This window comes from Oncorhynchus tshawytscha, linkage group LG16 (assembly GCF_018296145.1).
Source record: "Oncorhynchus tshawytscha isolate Ot180627B linkage group LG16, Otsh_v2.0, whole genome shotgun sequence".
NCBI classification, from domain to species: domain Eukaryota; kingdom Metazoa; phylum Chordata; class Actinopteri; order Salmoniformes; family Salmonidae; genus Oncorhynchus; species Oncorhynchus tshawytscha.
Window position 1 is genome coordinate 25,147,071 of NC_056444.1, and position 14,792 is coordinate 25,161,862.

Here is a 14,792-nt window from a genome sequence, read left to right on the forward strand (position 1 = left end):
GCTATAGAATATAGTGCTGACAGGCAACTCCACATAAAGAAGATCCTACACCAGAAAGTGGGGAAAAGGCCTGCCTAAATATGATTCCCAATCAGAGACAACGATAAACATCTGTCTCTGATTCGGAACCATATCAGGCCAACATAGACATACAAAACCCCTAGAGTACCCACCGTAGTCACACCCTGACCTAACCAAAATATATAGAAACAAGGTGAACGAGGCATTCATTTGAATCCCGGGAAGCCTTCTACAAGGTTGACGATGACATTAACCTAGCCCTCATAGTTGAGCCCAATTCTATTGGTGCTTTCAAGACAACTCGGAAACTCGGAACCTCCAAGTTTAAATTTGCTTATGTTGTTCGTGTAGAGCTTACTATTGGTTGATTCTGATACTCTTCAAGTGGGAAAATCTGAGCTCCTCTTTCTACAACGAGTTTCCAAGTCAGAAATGTCAAGTTTGCGAGTTGAGTTGTATTGAATGTACAGTACCATGTGAAAGTAGTCACCTCTTCTGTCTTACTTCCGTATCATGTCCCCTAATCTTTTGAATTGGCAAGATGATTATATCATTAAATTCATGAAAATGTGGTTATTTAAGATATACAATTACATTTGTGTTTGTGGATGAATTTACTTTTGCCAGATGCCTTTTATGAACTTATTGTGCTGAAAACCTTTGCGCTACATTTTGCCCATTGAATACAATTCAAAAAGCCTACAAAAGTAAAACATATTTTAAAAAAAAATGAAAAGCCTACTTCCAGGAAAACGATGCATGCATACATGCTTGCATAGCCTATTGTCCTTGGAATGAGCAAGTTTGTTTCTCATGGCCCGATGCCCCGGGTGGGTGGACATATCATCTTACTACCAATGGAATTGTTAAGTTATGAAGCGAAGAGACACTGACACCAGAGTTAGTAGGAAATATGAATTACTTTATCTGGCTTCAACACAGTATTTATTAACTCGGTCACCTTGTAACCACTCCTACACAGAACTGCATTGTCTAACATCAAATCGTCAACAACTGTAACAGTTATTTGAACTAGCATTTCAATAAATGCCACAACTAACATATGAACAACATGTAGAGATCCAGTCACTTTTTTTCTTATTTTCTTTTCAAGAGAGCACATGGTACCTACTACCTGCAAATCTTTTCCATACACCTGGGGCTTTATTCTGTCCCCATTCAATGTGTTTGGTGTGAACTATGGAGCTGTAAAGTCTTCACGGTAAGTGGGTGACAACCTAGTCCTCATAGAGTACGGTCAAGAGGGAGAACGTTGTGGAGAGGTAATGGAGGGCTCTGTCTGAGCTGGGGGAGGCTCCTTGGAGCTCAAGTCAGAGGTGCTGTGGTGGCGCATTTTCTGGTTGGGCCAGTGTGAGGTGTCGGTGGTTTCTCCTGTCTGTCTGGCCATGAGTGTTTACTAGGATGGAGTGGGGTGTGTCTGCATGTCCTTGCACTATGCCTTTGTCCCGGATGTCCTGTATCCACACTGTAGTTCCTATGCATAGAGAGCTGAGGGCCTTTGCGCAATCTTGGCTGTCGGAGTCGTTCTTTTGGTTGAGCTTAGATTGTCTGTCTTTGTCTGTAAACTCAGAAATATCTGGCCACCCTGGAGACAACTACAGTGTTGTGTTCGAGACCACCTAAATTGAGACAGAGAAACTACCAGCCCTCCAGGACACCTACAGCACCCAATGTCACAGGAAGGCCAAAAATAATCAAGGACAACAACCACCTGAGCCACTGCCTGTTCACCCCGCTATTGTTACGCCCCTGAAAACAGGGGAGAAATAATCACGAGAGTGATATGGTGTTGTATTCTCAATTCAACTTTTAGTTCAATCATTTCACAAAAGTAACACATTACAAAACAACAGAAAACCCGTTATACAAATAACACAGCAAAATATCTTGTTAACAACGTACATGTTCATTCACAATCAACATAAAATGGCAGCTACTCTCAGTACGATGCTATTCTTCACTTCAACCGAGCAGGGCTAATATTACTCTCTGCAAACTTAACTCTAACTTCCTCAAGATGTTACTAAGACAGACCTTAAACACTCTTGACATGTTAGCGAGTTATAACATTTAAATTACTATTTTTATCATCAATAAAGTACCTGAAAACAGGGGAGAAATAATCACGAGAGTGATACGGTGTTGTATTCTCAATTCAACGTTTAGTGTAATGAGAAAAGACTGCGATTTTCCCCAGGAATATGGGTGGAGACCAGAGCAATCGATCTCCGGCTCATAGATTAAGAGCATTTTGTAGATCACAGATGAACACTTTTAGGCACCACAAAATAAAGTAATCAATATAACATTTACACATTACTAACACAATTATATGAATGTTATCAATCTCTATCAACTAATACTGAATGCATCTTTTTAACCTTAGATGTTTTAAGATCCTCACATACTATGAACTTACTAATACTTTTTAATGTATAACAGGCTATGAATATTTCCTTTAACCTGTCACACTCTCCCCGACAAAATAAATGTTGTCCCAACATTACCAACATTGTCTACTTCAACAGTCCGTATGCACTGGGCCTAGAAAATCCTCTTCTATAAGGTAGTACTTGAGCAGAGGTCAAGGGTCACAGTTCAAATATAACTAACAAGTTATATTCACAGTCCATATCTGTTGACCAGCTATATAACATAAGCAGTCTTTTCTCATACTATTGATCAACAGTCCATCAATTTTAATGATCTATATGCATAGTCTGCAAATTGTCTCTTTAGACAGTCTGTGAAATCAGACAGTAGTCCATGGTCAAACATGTCAACTCTGTAGCCTCATGTTTGCTGAAGCCCATACATGTAAGGTGGCTGAAAGTAACATTGCTGTAGTGATGGCAGCTATGGAACCAGTCCTGGTGCAGAGTAGACAGGGAACAACTGTGGCTGTGGCTGTATACTGTAGCAGGAAGGGATACCAAGCTGATCATAGGTGATACGTCTTGGAGGGTGTCTCTCTCTTTGTGGCAGCTGGTAGGCTGGTTCCTCAGGTTCAGCAGCATCAGTATATGAAGGAAAGGCACTGGGTGGATGATCATCAGGCAAATTTTCAGCAGGCAAGTTAATCTCCTCAGCAGGCAGGTCTTTAACTGTTGTTGTCTCCTCCAGCCGCTTTTCAACAAGAGGCTGTGCTGGTAGCGTATCAGGGACTGGCACTGCAACTGTCTGTTTCACTGTTGGGGGTCTGTGTTCCCACTCTCTCGCTGGTTTAGCATTCCTCTCCTCAGGTACTGTAGGAGATGTGGGAAAAGGTAGTGGCTCATGATGAAGGTCATATTCATCCCCACTGTCTTCATCAGAATCTAGAGTCTGTGATGCAGGCTGGTGTCTCCTCGTTTTCTGACTTTTGTCCACATAAACCAGTTTGTTCAGAGACTCCTTCCAATTTGACTTTTGTGTCTCGTTTTCTGACTTTTGTCCACTTTGGTCATTTCTGGTTGTGTCTCCAAAGGTAAGTGGTCACAGGACATGAGCAGATTTCTGTGCAGGACCCTGGAGCGTCCCCTACCCTTTTCTGGTCTCAATTCATAAATCGGCAGGTCTGAACCCATTTGTCTCACCACTGTGTGAATTGTATCTTCCCAATAGTTACAAAGTTTTCCTGGTCCTCCTCTTGGTGTCAGGTTTTTAATCAGAACTCGCTCGCCAGGCTGTAGCACTGAACTCCTAACTTTAGTGTCATAGTACTTCTTACTCCTTTCAGCGGCTTTCTGAGCATTTTCATTTGCAATGGCGTATGCTTCTTCCATCCCTCGTTTCCAGTTCTCCACATATTCTCACTGGTTACTGGAACCTGCCTCTGTGCACAATCCAAAGAGCATATCAACTGGAAGCCTGGGTGATCTCCCAAACAGAAGATAAAATGGTGAATAGCCAGTCACTTCGCAACGGGTGCAGTTATAGGCATAAACCAGTTTGTTCAGAGACTCCTTCCAATTTGACTTTTGTGTCTCAGTTAGTGTCTTTAACATTTGCAACAATGTTCTGTTCATGCGTTCCGCTTGACCGTTTCCCATCGGGTGATAGGGTGTTGTCCTGGACCCCGCCATGCCACTGAGTTTCTTTAACTGATGGAACAACTGATTTTCAAATTCTCCCCCTTGGTCATGGTGGATGCGGGACGGGAACCCAAACTTCAGGGCAAAGTCATTGAAGATGAGATTTGCAGCAGTTTTACCTGACTTTGATGTGGTGGCGTAGGCTTGAGTGTAACGTGTAAAATGATCAACAATCACTAGGATGTACTCATATCCCCCTTTGCATCTGTCGAGATGAAGGAAGTCTATACATACCAGTTCAAATGGCTGCGTTGTCACAATGTTTGTCAGAGGAGCTCTTGTTGCATGGGCTGGCTTTTTCTGCTTGACACAGCTACATGTTTTAGTCACATAGTGCTCGATGTCAGATTGCATATATGGCCAGAAGAAGCGGTCACGTACTAGTGATACAGTGCGGTCAGTACCATGGTGTCCCATGTTATTGTGCAACTCTTCCATCACTTTACCTTTGTACTGCTCTGGTAGAACTAACTGCTTGCGGGCTGTAGTGATTCTGTACAGAATGCCATCACTGTCTATTGTCAATTTGTCCCATTCTCTGAATAGGCATTTTGTCTTTGGACTGAATTTCTTTTGCTCTTTAACTGGCGGTTTGGAACCAGACAGTTTGAAATTGAGCACAGGACGGATGACCGGATCAGATTCTTGTGCTTCTCTTATCCCATCTTTTGGGATCGAGCTGGTTGTTGCAGTGGTTGTCTCACCTTCAGCTGATACTGACATAGATGCAGCTGAAAATGACCAAGGTACAACAGCCTCTTTCTGTACCTCAACTGCTTGTATCGTGGCGGCAATGGTGTCTGGTGGATGCTCCTCAGAACATTCTCTCATCAGTGACTCTACATCCAGTGGCATCCTTGACAAAGCATCTGCATCACCGTTCTCTCTGCCTGGCCTGTACTTTATTGTAAAGTGGAAATCAGCCAAGTCTGCAACCCACCTGGAAGTGGTTGCGTTCAGTTTTGCAGTAGACAGAATGTAGCAGAGAGGGTTGTTATCGCTGTATACAGTGAAGGTCGGAGCATAGTACAAATAGTCATGGAACTTATCAGTGATTGCCCATTTTAGAGCTAAAAATTCTAGCTTGCTCGAGTGGTAGTGATAGTTCTTCTCAGCTGCTGTTAAGGTTCGGGAGCCATAAGCAATGACCCCAAGCTTCCCCTCTTGCTTTTGATAAAGAACTGCTCCCAAGCCTTGGTGTGACGCATCAGTGTGTACAACAAATGGCTGAGTGAAATCAGGGAAACCTAAAACTGGTGGGTGAAGCAAACACTCAATCAGCTGTTCAAGTGCCTGTTGATGCTGGTCAGTCCACAGGATTGGCTTGTTTGAGGGCACCACATGACTTACTTTCTTTGTTTTTGTTTTCCGTGGGTGGTCAGGTAATTTCTCTGAATCTGCTTTCAGGAGGTCATACAGGCAGCTGGCACTCCTAGAAAAGTCTTTGATGTACTGTCTGTAGTAAGTGAGTAAACCAAGCATTTTTCTGAGCTGGCCCACAGTCTCTGGTCTGATTTCTTTCAATGCTCTTACTGCTTCAAAATCGGCTGGGTCAACTCGGCTGCCCTCTGCAGACACTATTCTGCCCGAATAACGGACCTGGGGTTTAAAGAGATCACACTTACTTGGTTTGAGTTTAATGCCATACTCTCTGAGACGCTGCAAATCTTTTCGCACATGATTCACATGGTTGTTGAATGTTTTACTGAAAACTAGCGTGTCGTCCAGATAAGGAATGCAGATGTTATCCCGGAGCCCTTCCAAACACTCCTCCATACACCGCTGAAAAGCTGCAGGAGCGTTCATGAGGCCGAATGGCATACGTATCCACTCATAGAGTCCCCACGGTGTCACAAATGCTGTCAGTGGTCTGCTCTCTTCAGAGGTGATACGCTTTCCCCTGATCTAAGAGGGAGAACCAGGAATTACCACCTAAACTATCCATGATGATGGATGGGCTGGCGGTCGGGATGTGTCTTTCTGTTCAGGTCTCTGTAATCTATACACAACCGGAGGGTCCAGTCCTTCTTACGAACGCACACGACAGGTGAAGAATATGAAGAGTTTGACTTCCTAACCCAGCCCTGGACTATGAGGTCATAAATGTAGCCCTTCATCTCCTGATACAGTGGCCTGGGCACTGACATGTATGTGCGCTTTACTGGTTCAGAGTCCTTTAGAGAAATAGTCATTTTCAATCGTTCAATGCAGCCAATGTCATTGTCTGATCTGGAGAAGGAGTGACACTCTTCTCTAAGCATTTGCCTAACAACCTCTCTCTGCTCTTCGGTTAGGTGAGTTAAACCTACTGGTGGATCCCACTGTTCAGTAGCAGTACATGGGGTTCGAACGCTGGTGTGATTCACTGTGGCTGAGGTGACAGTTTTTTCAAAGACTTGGGCAGGTAACACAGTCATAATGGTTTGTACTGTACCGATTATTGTGCGTCCTAGCAGGGCAATGTCGTGGTCAGTAGGGTTAGAGACATCAAGCAGGATAACTGGAAAACACCTTTCCTGACTCTGACTAGTGTGTCAAAGAACTCAAGGTCGTCTGGCCACTGCGGGTTCAGGTCTGGCTGGAAAAGCATTGTCATGTCATCTTTGAAAGGCTGGGAAGCTACACGGCACTCAATCTGAATGCTACTGTGTTTTGGTACAGCAACCTTCTCTTTCTTGGTTTTCACTGCGTATTCATCTGTCTGTTCTGCGCTAACAGCCTGTATAAAAGCTCTCACCTTGTTTCTTTTGAGGCTTGGGAAAGCTGTTTTTACTGTACTGTATCGTTTAGTATTTTCGGTCATTGTCAGGATGTGCTCGATAACATTGAAACCTATGATGGGATGAGATAGGTGACAGCCTTTCATTACCAGCACCGGGATGATCAGTTCCTTTGTTTGGTCAGTTTCAGAGGCTAGCCGAAAAGTTGTTTCAATCCATCCCAGGTATGGCATTTCAGTCCCATTTGCTGCAGTCAACCTTAGATCATCAGGTGAATCCAGGATTTCTGAAACATCTCTCAGCCTTGCGTTTGGGAGAGATTCCTCTTTCCATCGTTCATCAATGACCGATACCTAAGAGCCTGTGTCCCATAGAGCTTGGAGGTGGTGGCGATTCAGGTGACACTCAATAAGGCACTGTCTGCCGACTAGGGAGGTGACCTAACGGGGGTGGCAACCTTGAGCTAGGGATGGTAAGGCGTTACAGTTCTCAGTATCTCTATTCTCTATTCTGTGATGTGTTCCGGCTGGTTCAATATCTTGGTCAATTTGCCCTGTTTTGTTATCTATGCCACTGATCATCTCTGTCATTTCGTCTCTAAGTAGTAACAATTCCGACATGCCGCCATCTTCTAACTCTGCGACTTCCTCTCTTTCAAGGAACCTCATAATGCGAGTCATTAATGATATGAGGGATTTGTCTTTAACATCTCTTCTCTGTTCGCCTGATATTTCAAGGAAATCACATATCTCTAGTAATTTGTCTTTAGTCAGGGTGTGAGTGCAATTCTCCTACTACCTCTTCCTGTAGTTCTTCCAAGGTGCTTGTCATGTTGACAGAACAGGAGGAACTTTTACTGTGCAGGAGTTGACTCTGAATTAGATGGTCCTTACTGTCTCTGATGGTCGATCAATGGCCTCAGTTGACACGTACTTAACCACTAACTTCCAACTTCCCTCGAACAGCAACACTTTCCTCACTGCAGCCTGCCTGAGTTGTTATGTGGAGATTTAGTTGGCTCGGAATTCAGCGACCAGGGTGTGGAAACTGGACATCTGAGCAGCTATCTCAATAATCACGAGAGTGATACGGTGTTGTATTCTCAATTCAACGTTTAGTGTAATCATTTCACAAAAGTAACACATTACAAAACAACAGAAAACCCATTATACAAATAACACAGCAAAATATCTTGTTAACAACGTACATGTTCATTCACAATCGACATAAAATGGCAGCTACTCTCAGTACGATGCTATTCTTCACTTCAACCGAGCAGGGCTAATATTACTCTCTTCAAACTTAACTCTAACTTCCTCAAGACGTTACTAAGACACACCTTAAACACTCTTGACATGTTAGCGAGTTATAACATTTAAATTACTATTTTTATCATCAATAAAGTACCTGAAAACAGGGGAGAAATAATCACGAGAGTGATACGGTGTTGTATTCTCAATTCAACGTTTAGTGTAACGAGAAAAGGCCGCGATTTTCCCCAGGAATATGGGTGGAGACCAGAGCAATCGATCTCCGGCTCATAGATTAAGAGCATTTCGTAGATCACAGATTAACACTTTTAGGCACCACAAAATAAAGTAATCAATATAACGTTTACACATTACTGTCACAATTCGTACCCTTTGACAGATTTTAACTTTAACACAATTATATGAATGGTATCAATCTCTATCAACTAATACTGAATGCATCTTTTTAACCTTAGATGTTTTAAGATCCTCACATACTATGAACTTACTAATACTTTTTAATGTATAACAGGCTATGAATATTTCCTTTAACCTGTCACACTATCATACAGAAGGCGAGGTCATTCTAGTGCATAAAATTTTGAACCGAGTGACTGAAAAACAGCTTCTATCTCAAGGCCATCAGACTGTTAAAGCCATTACTAGGCGGCTTCCACCCAGATACGTAACCCTGCACCACATAGGCTGCTGCCCCATATACAGTTGAAGTCAGAAGTTCACATACAGTACACCTTAGGCAGATACATTTAAATTCAGTTTTTCACAATTCCTGACATGTAAACCTCGCAAAAATTCCCTGTCTTAGGTCAGTTAGGATCACCACTTTATTTTAAGAATGTGAAATGTCAGAATAATAGTAGAGAGAATGATTTATTTCAGTTTTTATTTCTTTCACCACATTCCCAGTGGGTCAGAAGTTTACATACACTCAATTAGTATTTGGTAGCATTGTCTTTAAATTGTTTAACTTGGGTCAAACATTTAGGTAGCCTTCCACAAGCTTCACACAATAAGTTGGGTGACTTTTGGCACATTCCTCCTGACAGAGCTGGTGTATCTGAGTCAGGTTTGAACGTTTCCTTGCTCGCACATGCTTTTTCAGTTCTGCCCACACATTTTCTATAGAATTGAGGTCAGGGCTTTGTGATGGCCACTCCAATATCTTGACTTTGTTGTCCTTAAGCCATTTTGCCACAACTCTGGAAGTATGCTTGGGGTCATTATCCATTTGGAAGACCCATTTGCTACCAAGCTTTAACTTCCTGACTGATGTCTTGAGACGTTGCATCAATATATCCACATACTTTTCCTTCCTCGTGATGTCATCTATTTTGTGATATTCACCAGTCCTTCCCACAGCAAAGCACCCCCACAACATGCTGCTGCCACCCCTGTGCTTCATGGTTGGGATGGTGTTCTTCGGCTTGCAAGCCTCCCCCTTTTTCCTCCAAACATAACGATGATTATTATGGCCAAACAGTATTTTTGTTTCATCAGCCCAGAGGACATTTCTCCAAAAAGTATGATCATTGTCCCCATGTGCAGTTGAAAACTGTAGTCTGGCATTTTTATGCCGGTTTTGGAGCAGTGGCTTCTTCCTTGCCTAACAGCCTCTCAGGTTATGTCGATATAGGACTCGTTATACTGTGGATATAGATACTTTTATACCGGTTTCCTCCAGCATCTTCACAAGGTCCCTTACTGTTGTTCTGCGATTGATTTGCACTTTTCGCACCCAAGTACATTCATCTCTCGGAGACAGAACGTGTCTCCTTTCTGGGCGGAATGACAGCTGCGTGGTCCCATGGTGTTTATACTTGCGTACTATTGTTTGTACCGATGAGCGTGGTACCTTCAGGCGTTTGGAAATTGCTCACAAGGATGAACCAGACTTGTGGAGGTCTTGGCTGATTTCTTTAGATTTTCCCATGATGTCAAGCAAAGAGGCACTGAATTTGAAGGTAGGCCTTGAAATACATCCACAGGTACACCTTCAATTGACTCAAATGATGTCAATCAGCCTATCAGAAGCTTCTAAAGCCATGACCATCATCTTCTGGAATTTTCCAAGCTGTTTAAAGCAGTCAACTTAGTACATTTCTGTACTAAGTACATTTCTGATCCACTGGAATTGTGATACAGTGAATTATAAGTGAAATAATCTGTTTGGAAAAATTGTTGGAAAAATTACGTGTCATGCACAAAGTAGATGTTCTAACCGACTTGCCAAAACTATAGTTTGTTAACAAGAAATTGGTGGAGTGGTTGAAAAACGAGTTAATGACTCCAAACTAAGTGTATGTAAACTTCCGACTTCAACTGTAGATATTCCATTTAAAAAACAGCCGTTTCCAACTTCAATAGTCATTCACAACATTGACAATGTCTCCACTGTATTTCCGATCAATTTGATATAATTTTAATGGACAAAAAAATGTGAATTTCTTTAAAAAACAAGGACATTTCTATATGACCCCAATCTTTTGAATGGTGGTGTATATACTGTATTCTATTCTACAGTATTTTAGTCTTTGCCACTCCAACTTTTCTCATCCTAATATTTATATATTCCTTAATTCCCTTCTTTACTTTTAGTTTGTGTGTATGGTTAGATATTACTGAACTGTTGGAGCTTGAAACACAAACATTTTGCTACACCCGCATTAATATCTGATAAACACGTGTACGTGAGAAATAAAATGTTATTTTGCAAAAAAACATGATTGTTTGTCTCTGAAATGAAACCATCAAGGGATAGCTTTCAAACAAATGTCTGTTATTGAACAACCCCATGCCATGATTAGATATTAAAATCCTTTCTAGGGAGTTTTTCCTAGCCACCGTGCTTCTACACCTGCATTGCTTGCTGTTTGGGGTTTTAGGCTGGGTTTCTGTACAGCACTTTGAGATATCAGCTGATGTACGAAGGGCTATATAAATAAATTTGATTTGATTTTGATTTGATGTCTGTGAGTATAACAGAACTTATGTAGCAAGCAAAACCCCGAGGACTAACCGTTCTGAATTTATTTATTTTTTTAGGTCTCTGTCTGTTCAGTGAGTTCTCATTGGGAAACAATATTTCTTAGGAACTTGTTTTGAGTTCCTACCGCTTCCACTGGATGTCACCAGTCTTTCAAATTTGGTTGAGGTTATTCCTTTGTGTAATGAAGAAGTACGGCCATCTAGGAACTGGGTAACACTGTTGAGAGTTGCGCAAGACTTGAAAAGTAGCTTGGTTTGTTTTCTTCCTGTATTGAACACAGATAGACCCGTCTTCAATTGGATCGATTATCAACGTTTAAAAATACCTAAAGTTGTATTACAAAAGTAGTTTGAAATGTTTTGGCAAAGTCTACAGGCAACTTTTGAGATATTTTGTAGTGACGATGCGCAAATTGGAAGCTGTTTTTTTCTGGATCAAACTCGCCAAATAAATGTACATTTTGGATATACAGTGGGGCAAAAAAGTATTTAGTTAGCCACCAATTGTGCAAGTTCTCCCACTTAAAAAGACGAGAGAGGCCTGTAATTTTCCTCATAGGTACACTTCAACTATGACAGACAAAATGAGAAACAAAATCCAGAAAATCACATTGTATGATTTTTAATTAATTTATTTGCAAATTATGGTGGAAAATAAGTATTTGGTCACCTACAAACAAGCAAGATTTATGGCTCTCACAGACCTGTAACTTATTCTTTAAGAGGCTCCTCTGATCTCCACTCGTTACCTGTATTAATGGCACCTGTTTGAACTTGTTATCAGTATAAAAGACACCTGTCCACAACCTCAAACAGTCACACTCCAAACTCCACTATGGCCAAGACCAAAGAACTGTCAAACTGCAATAGGTAAGCAGCTTGGTTTGAAGCAATCAACTGTGGGAGCAATTATTAGGAAATGGAAGACATACAAGACCACTGATAATCTCCCTCGATCTAGGGCTCCACGCAAAAGATCCCACGCCGTGGGGTCAAAATGATCACAAGAACGGTGAGCAAAAATCCCAGAAATACACGGGGGGACCTAGTGAATGACCTGCAGAGAGCTGGGACCAAAGTAACAAGGCCTAACATCAGCAAGGACATTGAAGATGAAACGTGGCTGGGTCTTTCAGCATGACAATGATCAATGACAATGACAAAGAACACCATACCTACTGTGAAGCATGGGGGTGGAAACATCATGCTTTGGGGCTGTTTTTTTGCAAAGGGACCAGGACGACTGATCTGTGTAAAGGAAAGAATGAATGGGGCCATGTATCGTGAGATTTTGAGTGAAAACCTCCTTCCATCAGCAAGGGCATTGAAGATGAAACATGGCTGGGTCTTTCAGCATGACAATGATCCCAAACACACCGCCCGGGCAACAAAGGAGTGGCTTCATAAGAAGGATTTCAAGGTCCTGGAGTGGCCTAGCCAGTCTCCAGATCTCAACCCAATAGAAAATCTTTGGAGGGAGTTGAAAGTCTGTGTTGCCCAGCAACAGCCCCAAAACATCACTGCTCTAGAGGAGATCTGCATGGAGGAATGGGCCAAAATACCAGCAACAGTGTGTGAAAACCTTGTGAAGACTTACAGAAAACGGTTGACCTCTGTCATTGCCAACAAAGGGTATATAACAAAGTATTGAGAAACTTTTGTTATTGACCAAATACTTATTTTCCACCATAATTTGCAAATACATTCATTAAAAATCCTACAATGTGATTTTCTGGATTTTTTCTCTCATTTTGTCTGTCATAGTTGAGGTGTACCTATGATGAAAATTACAGGCCTCTCGTCTTTTTAAGTGGGAGAACTTGCACAATTGGTGGCTGACTAAATACTTTTTTGCCCCACTGTATGTTCTGCGATTCATCTGATAGCATTGAGGACTTTACCACGACAGGCACAGGCTTCATCAATAAGTGCATAAACAATGTCATCCCCACAGTTACTATAAGAACGTATCCAAACCAAAAACCATGGATTACAGGCAATATCGGGACTGGGCTAAAGGCTAGAGCTACAGTTTACATGGAACTGGACATGGACGCATAGAAGAAAGCCCGATACAACCTCTGACGAGACTTCAAATTTAGAACCCCCCCCCCCCAGAGTCTCTATGTTAGGTTAAATCCAGACCAACCGAGGCACCGGGCCATGCAAAACGAACTTTCCCATTCCCACCTCAGGTTTGTCAATTCTTATTTGGAAAGAAGACTACAGCAAAGATGGTGGATGAGTTGTGTCTAAGTCAGGCCGTTTACCATTGACAAAAATTGTCACAGTTCCGGTCTGCTTAAGGCATGGCTCTCCCATTTTGGAACCAATGCGATAGCAGCTGGGTCCGGTCTGCTTAAGTCATTGACTATATCTGAACCAGAAAAAAAAATTGCGAGTGGGATGTTTCGTTTCCTCTTCCATCTCGGACTGCAGTTAAGTGAGTTCAATGGCTAATCTGGACTCAGCGGTAGATGTAACATAGTAAAGTACTAATTTCGTATGGTTTGTATTAATTTGTGGATGTCCAGTGGCAAACAATTCTCTTTTAAAAGTTTTAGGCTACAATAAACTTAATGTTTCACCGTATAAAAACTATCAGTTGATAAATATGCAACAGTATGATATTAATGTGCGGAGACTTACTGGCAAAAGGAATGTGCCTTCATGCCTTTCCCGTCCACAAGTAAAAACTGGTTGAATCAATGTGTTTCCACGTCATTTAAGAACATTTTTTCTGCACACATTTGAACTTAAATCCAATGACATGGTGAAATGTTTTGATTTCACCTTGAGTTCACGTAAATCAAAACTAGACGAACTAACATCTGTGTTCAGTGGGAGGCTAACACAAAAATGACCATAGAATAAAGTGTGTGGATGCATGGATTATGTGAGCAGCACTAACATGTTGAGGGATGAATATGAATGACTTAGGTAGGCCTAGGTGTGGGTGTATGCGCTTTTACACAGCATTTTCCACTAGGAGGTAGTCAAAGACAGGAAATCTATTCAGGAACTACAGATTGTAGACTATCTGCACTACTTTTTGACAAGAGCCATATTGGCCCTGGTTAAAAGTGGTGCACTATAGGGCATAGCATGCCATTTGGGGCACAGACCTGGTCTCCAACACAATTTGAACTACTCATTTACTCTGCCACACAGGAGTATGTGGACTTATTTCCAGGCTATGTAGAGAATAGGGCTTAAATTAGCTCTCTAAATTTCCCGATACCAACACAGTATCACCAGTGGGAATGAAGCAGTCTGAAAACAGATCTAACCCACTGACCCGAAACAGCACCCTTTTGGGTATTTGGCTGTCTTGGTCCCAGAATACTCACAGGAATGTTACCCCCAAATAGAGGTCAGCGGGCCTATCAAGGGACTGAGCTCTTGATCCAGCTTTCTTGTGATTGGTGCGAAGGGACAAGGGTTAGAGTGAGGTTAGTGTGAGGTTTGAACTTCTTTCAAGCTCATGTTTCTGTTTGTTAGCATCCTAGTAGAGAGTAGAGTGCATGGTTTTGTGCTCATTTCCCCCACCTTATTGCTAAGCTGCATCTTGCACTTACTGTATAGTGAATTCCTCGTGACCATTACCTACCAAATGCACCAAACTCAATAGGGTAGAATGACAACTCTACCCAGCTGTATTTTGCACGCTCATGCAGTTGTCTGGGGTTGTAGAGAGCAGG